Source organism: Heteronotia binoei, chromosome 16, assembly GCF_032191835.1.
Source record: "Heteronotia binoei isolate CCM8104 ecotype False Entrance Well chromosome 16, APGP_CSIRO_Hbin_v1, whole genome shotgun sequence".
Classification (NCBI taxonomy): domain Eukaryota; kingdom Metazoa; phylum Chordata; class Lepidosauria; order Squamata; family Gekkonidae; genus Heteronotia; species Heteronotia binoei.
Window position 1 is genome coordinate 54,147,616 of NC_083238.1, and position 12,278 is coordinate 54,159,893.

Consider the following 12,278-nt stretch of genomic DNA (forward strand, 5'->3'; position numbering starts at 1 on the left):
AGATGCTCTGCCACTGATCTATGGCCTCTCTTCAAAGTGCTTCTAACCACCACCCCAGACCTGAAGGAAGGAGGAAGCCACCCGCAGTGTTCCCTCTAAGCTGAGTTAGTGTGAGTTAGCTCACAGATTTTTAGCCTCCAGCTTGCACATTTTTGCCATAGCTCAGGAAGGAGGACCCCAGAGCACAATAATTCATGCAGGAACTCACAGCTTTAAGGCCAGGAGCTCACAAAGTAGAATGTTTGCTCACAAGACTCTGCAGCTTAGAGGAAACATTGGCCACCAGCTCTTGGGCTGGACTCTAGACTTTGGCTAGGGCTGCCAACTTCGATTTGGGCGATTCCTGGAAATCCGGGGGGGGGGGGGGGAAGCTGAGCGAGGTCGTAGCACCGCCAAGTCCGCCCTCCAAAGCTGCCATTTATTTCCTCCAGGGGGAAATAATCTCCGCCACCTGGAGGCCAATTGTTGTTTTGGGAGCACTCCAGGCCTGACCTGGAGGTGGAAAAAATATACACATCCACACGGTTAAAGTGACCAAATAACAAAATAATATGGATAATATCAAATATAACAGCGATGGTCAATGGTAGCTCTCCAGATGTTTTTTTGCCTACAACTCCCATCAGCCCCAGCCAGCATGGCCAATGTCTGGGGTTGATGGGAGTTGTAGGCAAAACACATCTGGAGCGCTACCGTTGGTCACCCCTGAAATATAACAACAAAATGAGGAGACCCGTTGTGCAGGGGGTCGACTTGAAATTCCCGCTTCGTTCACACTTCAGGAAAGGGATGCTCCATGCGAGTCAATTCAAAAAGTCCAGTTCAGACCAAAATCAATATGGGTATTCATACAACGTTCAGTGGCTGCAAAGTAATAAATATTTCGCAGGGACACAAAGTGCTTCCAAAACAACTTTAAAGCCAGGCGCTGCGCTCAACGGCCTTTCTTGCGCAGGGGCCAAGCTAATCTTCTCTGTATCGTTCCAATTTCAGCATATGCGCTGCCGAAGCGAGCACTTTTCTTGCGCAGGGCCCCGTCTTTAAAGTTGTTTTGGAAACACTTTGTGTCCCTACGAAATATTTATTACTTTGCAGTCACTGAACGTTGTACGAATACCCACATTGATTTTGGTCTGAACTGGACTTTTTGAATTGACTTGCATGGAGCACCCCCTTGTGTGAAGTGTGAACAAAGAAGGAATTTCAAGTCGACCCCCCCCCCCGGGTCTCCTCATTCTGCTATTGTTATATTTGATATTATCAATATTATTTCGTTATTTGGTCACTTTAACTGCGTGGTTGTGTATATTTTTTCAGTGTACGAGTGACCTCTCTAATAAGAACATAAGAGAAGCCATGTTGGATCAGGCCAATGGCCCATCCAGTCCAACACTCTGTGTCACACAGTGGCCAAATATATATATACACACACACACACATATATATACACACACTGGCTACTAGCCACTGATGGACCTCTGCTCCATATTTTTATCTAACCCCCTCTTGAAGCTGGCTATGCTTGTAGCCGCCACCACCTCCTGTGGCAGTGAATTCCACATGTTAATCACCCTTTGGGTGAAGGACTTCCTTTTATCCGTTTTAACCTCTCCATATCTACCGACCTGGAGGCTGGCAACCCTTCCGCCCTCCCACGTTCCGGGTAGGCCCCGAGAGCCCCCCCACCCCCCAAGCTGGCCACGGAGGGCGACTCTCCCAGTCTTGCCTGCTGGATTCCTCCAAAATACCAGGCCACGCGAGCAAGCGAGCCCGGGCTTGGAGGCGAGCTGCGAGCCAGGGAATCGGGGCGCCCTTCGTGTGTGCTCCTCGTCCGACGGGCAAAGGCCAGGGGCGGCCAGCGGGAGCCTCCAGCCGGGGCGCGCAAAGGCGCAGCAGCAATAAAAAGCAAACCAAACGCAATCCCGCACTCCAAGCAGGAACGCACGCCCGGCGCACTCGCCAAACCCCTTTCCCGGGCGGTTTCTTCCCGAGGATACCTCTCCCCCCTCCCTCCTTCCCCCCCGCCGCCTTGCCCAAAAAGGGCGCCCCGCTGCACTGCACGCCAAAGCGCTTGCATCCGAGTAGCGCCCCCTGGGCAGCCAGCGATGCGCCCTCGCTCTGCGCGCCCCTGCTCGGCTCACCAGCCACGGGGACTCCAGCTCCGCTCCCGACCGCTCAGGCTCCAGGCGCGGAATGCGGCCCAGCCGGGCGACAAAGGCAGGCGATTGGGCCCCCGCTCGGCCCCGCCCACGGCCGCCTCCTCCTCCTCCTCCTCTTCGCGCCTTCCCGGCCGGCCCGTGCCGAGTTCGCTGCGCCCCTTGCGCGCTGCCCGTGCTAAGCTGCACCCTTTGCGCGCTGCCCGGGGCGAGCCCCGCGTGCGCCCGGTCCGGAGCAGGTAAGACCAGCTGGGCTTTCGGGAGAGAAGAAGGAGAAGGGGGACACCGGGCCTGGCTGGAGGCGGCCGCCAGCTAGCGATAGGCCTGCCCGGGCCACGTGGGGGGCGGATTGGGGCTGGGCGCCTGGCGCGTAAACAGAGCCTCGGGCAGAGGAAGAGGAGGAGGTGGCTGCAGGCTGCTGTCTCCATGCAGGGTTGCCAAGTGCCGCTCAAGAAATATCTGGGGACTTTTTTTGGGGGGGAGGGGGAGCCAGGAGCAAGGGTGTGACAAGGACCCTTGAACTTCAGAGGGAGTCCTGGCCCTCACATTTGCAGGGACCGCAACGCCTTTGAAATGCCTTCCCTCCATTGGAAAGAATGGAGTAGATAGGGACACCTTTGGGGGCTCCTAAAACTGGAGCCCCTGGACCAATCTGTTGGAAACTTGGAGGGTCTTTTGAGGAGAGGTACTGGATGCTATGCTGAAAGTTTGGTGCCTCTACCTCCAAAAACCTACCCCCCCACCCCCACCCCGAGTCCCAGATACCTGTAGATCAATTCTCCATTATTTTCTATGGGAATCGGTCTCCATAGGGAATAATGGAGCCCCCAGCAGACATTCTCCCCCCCCCCTTTCTGATGACCCGGAAGCGGAGGGAGGGCCTCTAAACCGGGGGATCCCCTGCCCCACCTGGGGATTGGCAACACTAAAAAGGGGGGGGGGGTGCCGGGCTTGACTGGAGGCGGCCGCCCCAGAGCGATAGGCCTGCCCGGGCCACGTGGGGGCGGAGCGCGGCTGGGCGCCTGGCGCGTAAACAGAGGCTCAGGCGGAGGAAGAGGAGGAGGCTGCAGGCTGGGGAGCGGGCCCGGGGGAGGCTGTGCAGCGCCTGGGCGGAACGTGGCCGGCTTATGGGCTTTCTCTGGCGCGCGAGAGAAAGAGCCTCGCTGCGGCTCCCCAGGCTTCTTCCAGGCCGCTTTGCTTTATGGCCGCGTCCGTCGGCGGGGCGCTTTGCAGAAGGAGCCCCCCCCCGCCCCGCGTAGGGTTGCCGGGTCTGGGTTGGAATGGAAAACCCCTGGAGGCTTTGGGGAGAAGGGGTGGATCCGGGAAAGGAGAGGGGCCTCAGCAGGATCCAATGCCCTGGAGCCCACCCTTCCAAGTAGCCATTTTCTCCAGGGGAGCTGGTCTCTGCCGGCTGGTGAGCAGTTGGAAAAGTGGGAGGTCTCCAGGGCCCATCTGGAGGCTGGCAACCCTACCCTCACGGGCCACTGACTTGTGTGTCTTACAGCCAGGCCTTGAATTCAGCAGGAGCTCCCAGGAGCGCAGCTTCTGAGCCTTTCTGAGGGTTCCCCCTCCTCCTCCCCACCGACCTGGTCCATTGAATAGTAGGTGCAGCTGCATAACGATCCCTGGATTAGGAGAGTGGGCAGCCAGCCAGCCACCAGGGGCTTTGCCACACCCCCAGCAGCCCTGGAGAAGCCCACGCCACCCTTTCACCACTTCTTATGTGATGGCGGGGGGGGGGGGGGCTTGCTGGCCTTTTGGCTGTGGGGGGTGGCCAAGGAGAGCCCCAGGTGAGCAAGGCCTGCTTGGGCTGGCTGGATCTCTAGTCAGCCCAAGCAGTCCTCAGTTGCCCTGGGGTCCAGTAACTAACGCAGATGCCCAGAGATTTGCAAGTGCAAAGTAGACATAGCGGGATTTGGGGAGGGGAGGGGAGGAACTTCAGTAGAGTAAGAACATAAGAGAAGCCATATTGGATCAGGCCAGTGGCCCATCCAGTCCAACACTCTGTCACAAAACCTAGGTGCCATCAGGAGTTCCGTCAGTGGGGCCAGAACACTAGAAGCCCTCCCTCTGTGCCCCCCCAATACAGAGCATCACTGCCCCAGAAAGAGAGTTCCAACAATACGCTGTGGCCTCTGCTCCATATGTTTATCCAGTTCCCTCTTGAAGCTGACCAAAGAAGATAGAAACAGGATGACCTTGACAGGCTGGGAAACTGGGCTAAAATCAATAAAATGAATTTTAACAGGGATAAATGCAACGTTTTTTCATTTAGGTAGGAAAAATCCCATGCATGCTTATAGGATGGGGGAGACTTAGCAGTAGTATGTGCGAAAAGGATCTAGAGGTCTTAGTGGATCATTCGCTGAACATGAGTCAACAGTGTGATGTGGCTAAAAAGGCAAATGCAATTTTGGGCTGTATCAACAGAAGTATAGTGTCCAGATCACGTGATGTGATGGTGTTGCTTTACCCTGCTCTGGTAAGACCTCACCTGGAGTATCGTGTTCAGTTTTGGGCACCACATTTTAAGAAGGATACAGACAAGCTGGAATGGGTCCAAAGGATGGCAATGAAGATGGTGAGGGGTCTGGAGACCAAGTCCTATGAGGAAAGGTTGAAGGAGCTGGGGATGTTTAGCCTGGAGAGGAGACGGCTGAGAGGTGATATGATCACCATCTTCAAGTACGTGAAGGGCTGGTGTGGAATTGTTTTCTGTGGCCCCAGAAGGTAGGACCAGAACCAATGGTTGAAATTAAATCAAAAGAGTTTCCGGCACAACATTAGGAAGAACTTCCTGACCATTCGAGCGATTCTTCAGTGGAACAGGCTTCCTCCTCGGGAGGTGGTGGGCTCTCTTTCCTTGGAGGTTTTTAAACAGAGGCTAGATGGCCATCTGACAGCAATGAAGATCCTGTGAATTTAAGGGGAAGTGTTTGTGAGTTTCCTGCATTGTGCAGGGGGTTGGACTAGATGACCCTGGAGGTTCCTTCCAACTCTATGATTCTATGCCTGTAGCCGTCACCTCCTGTGGCAGTGAATTCCACATGTTAATCACCTTTTGGGTGAAGAAGTACTTCCTTTTATCCGTTTTAACCTGACTGCTCAGCAATTTCATTGAATGCCCACGAGTTCTTGTACTGTGAGAAAGGGAGAAAAGTCCTTCTTTCTCTTACCTTCTCTATCCCATGCAGAATCTTGTAAACCTGTCATGTCACCCCGCAGTGGACGTTTCTCCAAGATAGAAAGCCATAAGAGTTCGACTTCCAAAGCAGCCATTTTCTCCAGGGGAACTGATCTCTGTACTCAGGAAATCAGTTATTATTATTAATTATTAAATTTCTGCTCCACCCTACACCGCAAGTGAGCTCAGCACGGGTTGGCACAGGCAGATAAAGACAATTACAAGCTGTTTCTATGCAATTACGATTAAAAACCTATAAAATCCAGTTAACAAAACTCAGGATGGCAAGAAGCCATGGACAGTCTGTCTCTCCGTACATTGTCCTAATCCAGGAGTGTCAAACATGCAGCCTGGGGGCCGAATCAGGCCCCCGAGCAACAGGCTGTCATCTGCTTCCTTCTTCCCCTCTCTTGTGTCCTTCTGCATCTCACCTTGCTTTGCCAGGCTTGCTCCACTGCACAGGAGCTACAGTGCAAAACCTCTATTTTCTCCATTGGCTGAGGCTCCTCCCTTGGGGAGGAATGATAATAACATTTAATTTATATCCTGCCCTCCCCGCCACAGCAGGCTCAGGGCAGCTCATTCAACAAATGTTTAATTGCTGAACATAAAAACGTCAACAATTAAAACAATTCATATTATAAATCATACATACGTATTATAAATCATACATTATAAATCAGCTTGCTTTGTCAGGCTCTCTCAATTGCACAGCAGAGCTACTGAGCCAAGCCTCTCCCTATTGGCTGAGGCTCCCCCCCCCCCCGACCCGTGAGGAAGGAAGGAAAGAGCCAGAGCTTCCTTTGCCCAGTTCCCTGGATCTCATGGGAGAAATACAAAGATGAGTGCTAATGTTTTAAGTATGTGTGTGTTTGTGTTTGTCTGTGTTCTTTATACAATTTATATCTCTGACATCTAATCTTAAATAGGTACACACATGGCCCAGCCCAACATGACTTGGCCCAACCTGACATGATCCGGCCCAAAAAGGTCTTATTGTTGTCAGTTCTGGCCCTCATGACAAATGAATTCGACACCCCTGATCTAATCCCTTCAAAAGCTGTCTTCAGGGTGTTTAGTGCCCTAGGTGAGCTGTCCACTAGCGTGTCCCCCCCGCCCCTGGTAAAAAAAATTAAAAACAGAGCATTGTAGGAGAAATGAAAAAACTACATTTTTAATTTACAGGTTTTTTAATTTTAAATTTAATTTAAAAAAAAACACTTTTGGGATTAAGCAAGAAAAATTGTGAGAATACTCCTTGGTCATTTTAGCTGGAGGTGCCACCCACCTCATGGCTCTGTTCAAGTAGAGTCGGAAGGATGAGTGGCAGCAGACAACTTCAACAGGAGCCAGTTTTTAGAAACTGTAATTGGCTCTTCTTCAGCTTTTACAATTGGTTCATTTATCCCTGCTGGGCTATGAGGAGCACGCTGCGCAGGCGCCGTCCGCTTTCGCATTTCCCGGGTCTGTAACAGACCCAGGGAACGCAAAACTGGCCAGGCAGTGTCTGCAGTCTATGGGAGCCCGCTTTTCATTGGGGAAGGCAGGCGCCAAGGAGCACACACACACTGCGTGTGGGGAGAGGTGGTGCCCCCTAGGCCAGGTGGGACAGTGGCTCAGTGGTAGAGCATCTGCTCGGTAAGCAGAAGATCCTAGGTCCAATCCCTGGCATCTCCAACTAAGAAGGGTCCAGGCAAGTAGGTGTGAAAAACCTCAGCTTGAGACCCTGGAGAGCCGCTGCCAGTCTTGAGTAGTTTTTGATGCCCTAGGTGAGCTGCCCACTAGCGTCCCCGTCCCCCCCCCCCCGGTAAAAAAATTTAAAAACAGCATTGTAGGAGAAATGAGTAGACAATACTGACTTTAGGGAGGGATGGTGGCTCAATGGTAGAGCATCTGCTTGGTAAGCAGAAGGTCCCAGGTTCAATCCCCAGGTTCAATCTCCATCTAAAAAGAGTCCAGGCAAGTAGGCGTGAAAAATCTCAGCTTGAGACCCTGGAGAGCAGCTGCTAGTCTGAGTAGACAATACTGACTTCAAGAGGGACAGTAGCTCAGTGGTAGAGCATCTGCTTGGTAAGTGGAAGGTCCAGGTTCAACCCCCAGCATCTCCAACTAAAAAGGGTCCAGGCAAGTTGGTGTAGAAAACCTCAGCTTGAGACTGTGAAGAGCCACTGCCAGTCTGTGTAAACAATACTGATTTTGATGGACCCAGGGTCTGATTCAGTATGAGGCAGCTTCATATGTTCATATATGTATATATGACTTCGTGATGGACGCAACCATAAAATGGCTGGCAACAGAAGGCGGACCCAGCCACAAAGTGTCAAGGAGTGAGGTCTTACGTGATTCTGTTAATAACTCGTCAACCGCTCAAGCAGAAACTCAATAGGGTCCTGTTGATTTGCACAGTTCATCAGATCTCCATTGGCCAATCAGAAGGCCTGCTGGGCAGAAGCCCCACCCGCTTTCTAAAAGTGCTTGACAGGTGCCAGGAAAAGTGGCCGTCATGTTGGGGAACCACTCGACATACTACTTGATCCTTAAGAATGGAAGAAGAGCCCAGTTGGATTAGCCTAGTAATCCATCTGGTCCAGCATCCAGTCTTACACAGCAGCCAACCAGTTCCTCTTGATGGCCCACAACAGGGCAGAGAGGCCAGGGCCTTCCTTAGAACATACAAAGAGCCCTTCTTTGGGGAGGGACGGTGGCTCAGTGGTAGAGCATCTGCTTGGGAAGCAGAAGGTCCCAGGTTCAATCTCTGGCATCTCCAAAAAAGGGTCCAGGCAAATAGGTGTGAAAAACCTCAGCTTGAGACCCTGGAGAGCTGCTGCCAGTCTGAGTAGACAATACTGACTTTGATGGACCAAGGGTCTGATTCAGTATAAGGCAGCTTCATATGTCCATATGTTCTGGATTAGCACAGTGGTTCATCTAGTCCAGCACCCTGTCTCACACAGTGGCCAACCAGTTCCTCTGGAGGGCCAACAACAGGGCAGAGAGGCCAAGGCCTTCCTTAAAACATACAAAGAGCCTTTCTGGATTAGCCCAGTGGCCTATCTCAGGGGTGGCCAACGGTAGCTCTCCAGAGGTTTTTTGCCTACAACTCCCATCAGCCCCAGCCAGCATGTAGTCAAAAAACATCTGGAGAGCTACCATTGGCCACCCCTTGGCCTATCTGGTCCAGCATCCTGTCTCACACACTGGCCAACCAGTTCCTCTGGAGGGCCAACAACAGGGCAGAGAGGCTGAGGCCTTCCTAAGAACATCAGAAAAGACCTGCTGGGTCAGACAAGTGGTCCATCTAGTCCAGCATCCTGTCTCACACAGTGGCCAACCAGTTCCCCTGGAGGACCAACAACAGGGCGTAGAGGCCTTCCTAAGAACATCAGAAGAGCCAGTTTGGTGTAGTGGTTAAGTGTGTGGACTCTTATCTGGGAGAACCGGGTTTGATTCCCCACTCCTCTACTTGCACCTGCTGGAATGGCCTTGGGTTAGCCATAGCCCTGGCAGAGGTTGTCCTCGAAAGGGCAGCTGCTGTAAGAGCTCTCTTAGCCCCACCCACCTCACAGGGTGTCTGTTGTGGGGGAAGAAGGTAAAGGAGATTGTGAGCCGCTCTGAGACTCTTCGGAGTGGAGGGCGGGATATAAATCCAATATCTTCTTCTTCTTCAGAAGAGCCCTGCTGGATCAGACCAGTGGTCCATCTAGTCCAGCACCCTGTCTCACACAGTGACCAACACAGAGGCCTCTGGAGGGCTAACAACAGGGCAGAGAGGCCAAGGCTTTCCTTAGAACATACAAAGAGTCCTGCTGGATCAGCCCAGTGGTCCATCTAGTCCAGGATCCTGTCTCACACAGTGGCCAACTAGTTCCTCCGGAGGACCAACAACAGGGCTAAGGGATCTTTCAAGGAACAAGCTTAACATCTGTTTGGGTTGTGTGTGGTCTCCAGATTAGCATTTGCCAGGCTGGAGGTGAGAAAGCTGACTTGTGTGCCAAGGGACAAGGAGTATTACCCAGGTGCCAATCTTGGCTGTGGCATAAGAACGGGCTGTAACACAGTGACTCTCTGGTAGTTAATGTTTTATTACCTCATCCCAGACTACATTTTTAGCCAAAACTAATTTGTGTTTGAGTACATCTTTACAACCGTCATATTGTCATCCCATACAAAGTTCTGCTGTGTTTTTAAAATTAAAGCCTTTATGTTTTATCATGGGCTTGTGGTAATGATGGGTTTATTCTAATTCTGAAGGGATTGTTCAGTTTTCTGGCATGTAGGGCGGGGAAGTGGCATGAAAACGGTGCTCAGAACAACCACAGGTGGTGTGTCAGCCACTGAATGAGAACAAAGCAAGAGTCAAGTTGCACCTTTAAGACCAACAGAATTTTATTCAGAATGTAAGCTTTTGTGTGCCAGAAGCACACTTCATCAAACAAAAGTATGGAGTGGCAAGCAGTCCTAAATACAAAGAAAATGGGCAGTAACAAACACCAGACCCCCAACTTGTGACCAGTGTTCCCTCTAAACTGAGTTAGATTGAGCTAGCTCACAGATTTTTCGCCTCCAGCTCACACATTTTCATCTTAGCTCAGGAAGGATGACCCCAGAGCGAACTATTTTATGCAGCAGCTCACAACTTTAAGGCCAGTAGCTCACAAATTAGAATTCCATGACTCTGCGTACTAACTCACTGCCCACTTTCTCTATATTTTGGACAGCTTGCCATTCCATACTTTTGTTTGATGAAGTGTGCTTCTAGCACACGAAAGCTTCCGTTCTGAAGAAAACTTCGTCGGTCTTAAAGGTGCAACTTGTCTTGGAGATTTGGGGGGAGGGCGGTAGAGCACGGGGGGCAAGATATAGGGAGGAACCTCAACAGGGTATAAATGTTGTACAATCCACCCTCCACAGCAGCCATTTCACCACTGTTCCCCACCCCCCATCATAAGACATTTTCCTACCCCAAGATACATTGGAATTTGGCGTAAAAATAGACCCCGTAATATTTATTTATTTGTTACTTTAAATTTCTATCCCGCCCTCTCCGCAAGCGGACTCAGGGCGGCTGACAACATTCATATTCACAAGTTAAAACCAGTAAAAACCAATAAAACATATATACAATTTAAGATTTTAAAAACATTTCATGGTGCTGTATCACTACAATATAGGCGAGCTGTTCTTTTCTGACAGTGATCACCTAGTACTCTATATGATGTCGGGTGGCAGTTCTCTCCCGGCTAAATATCAAAGGCCTGTCAGAACAGTTCGGTCTTACAGGCCCTGCGGAAAGTGGAAAGATCCCGCAGAGCCCTTATGGCCTCCGGGAGAGCATTCTACAATTCTGGTGCTGCCACCAAGAAGGCCCTAGCTCGCGTCGAACACAACCTAGCCTCCTTTGGTCCAGGGATGGACAATAGATTCTTTTGTCCCTGAACATAGTGCTCTCTGGGGAACTTGTGGAGAAAGGCGGTCCCGCAGATAGGCCCCTGACCATAAAGGGCTTTAAAGGTCAGTACCAGCACTTTGAAACGGACCGGAAAAAATAGGTAGCCAGTGCAGCTCTTTCAGCACTGGCCGAATGTGCTCCCATTGGGGGAGCCCCATTAACAGCCGTTAATACAATTAGTGTTTAGATTCACAGTGCTTGCTGAGGGGAAAGTGTAGAGGACTGGGGAAGGCAATGGCAAACCATCCCGTAAAAAGACGTCTGCCATGAAAATGTTGTGATGTGACGTCACCCCCAAAGTCGGAAACGACTGGTGCTTGCACAGAGGACTACCTTTTTAAAATTAAAATAAAGGGAGATAGTGATTACATTTTTTTCTTTAACAATTTTGGATCTGAATTGGCAGCTATAGAAACTGAAGGCCTGGTGTTTGCTTCTCGGCTGCGCCATGAAGTCTGTCATTTGGAAGTTGAAAAATATCTGACTGCAGCTGTTTAATTTTATTAATTCTGGATTAGTGTCATACCCATCAGATTCCACCATTTAACCAGTCAGGAAACATCATTTTCTTTTAATCGTCTTGTGAAATCAAATTGAAAATTCAAAATCAGAAGTTTGAAATTTCCCCCTTAGAATATTTTTTTTTAGTCATTCGTTTCTCCTCTATTATTTAGGGATGTGGTTTTGATTACTAAACAACAAAACTGGGAAACAGATTCCCAATAACCAATGTGGTGCAGCGGGTAAGAGTGTTTGGCTAGTCCTTGGGAAACCCAGGTTCGAATCCCAACTTGTGCCATGGGTTGCCAATCCCCAGGTGGGGGCAGGGGATCCCCCACTTTGGAGGCCCTCCCCCCGCTTCAGGGTCATCAGAAAGTGGGGGGAAGGGAGGGAAATGTCTGCTGGGCACTTCATTATTCCCTATGGAGACTGATTCCCATAGAATATATTGGAAAATTGATCTGCAGTTATCTGGGGCTCTGGGAGGGGCTGTTTTTTGAGGTAGAGACCAAATTTTCAGCATAGCATCCAGTGCCTCTCCCCAAAAAACCCCCCAAGTTTCAAAATAATTGGACCAAGGGTCCAATTCTATGAGCCCCCAAAGAAGGTGCCCCTATCTTTCATTATTTCCTATGGAAGGAAGGCATTGAAAAGGCTTTCAGTCCCTTTGAATGTGATGGCCAGAACTACCTTTGGAGTTCAATCATGCTTGTCACGCCCTTGCTCCTGGCTCCACCCCCAAAATCTCCTGGCTGCACCCCCGAAGTCCCCATATATTTCTTGAATTGGACTTGGCAACCCTACATGGAAGTGACCTTGAGGTAGTCGCACTTTCTCAGCCTAGTCTACCTCACAAGTTTGTTGTGAGGCCAAAATGGAGGAGAGAAGAATGCTGTGAAGAAAGGTGAGATGCAAATGAATTCAGTACATTAAGTGGACTTGTCTAGGTCCTCACTAGTCATCACAGCAGTTTTCAGTTTTCACAGCC

At 50.6% G+C, this 12,278-nt stretch overlaps 1 non-coding gene across 1 annotated transcript; it reads right to left on the bottom strand.

Annotated features, from left to right (window-relative positions):
* Window positions 1–909: 909 nt before the first annotated feature.
* LOC132585534 (U6 spliceosomal RNA) lies at window positions 910–1,017 on the bottom strand. Its single transcript, XR_009556320.1, has one exon. It is a non-coding gene; the product is annotated as a U6 spliceosomal RNA (small nuclear RNA).
* Between the last annotated feature and the right edge of the window lie 11,261 nt (window positions 1,018–12,278).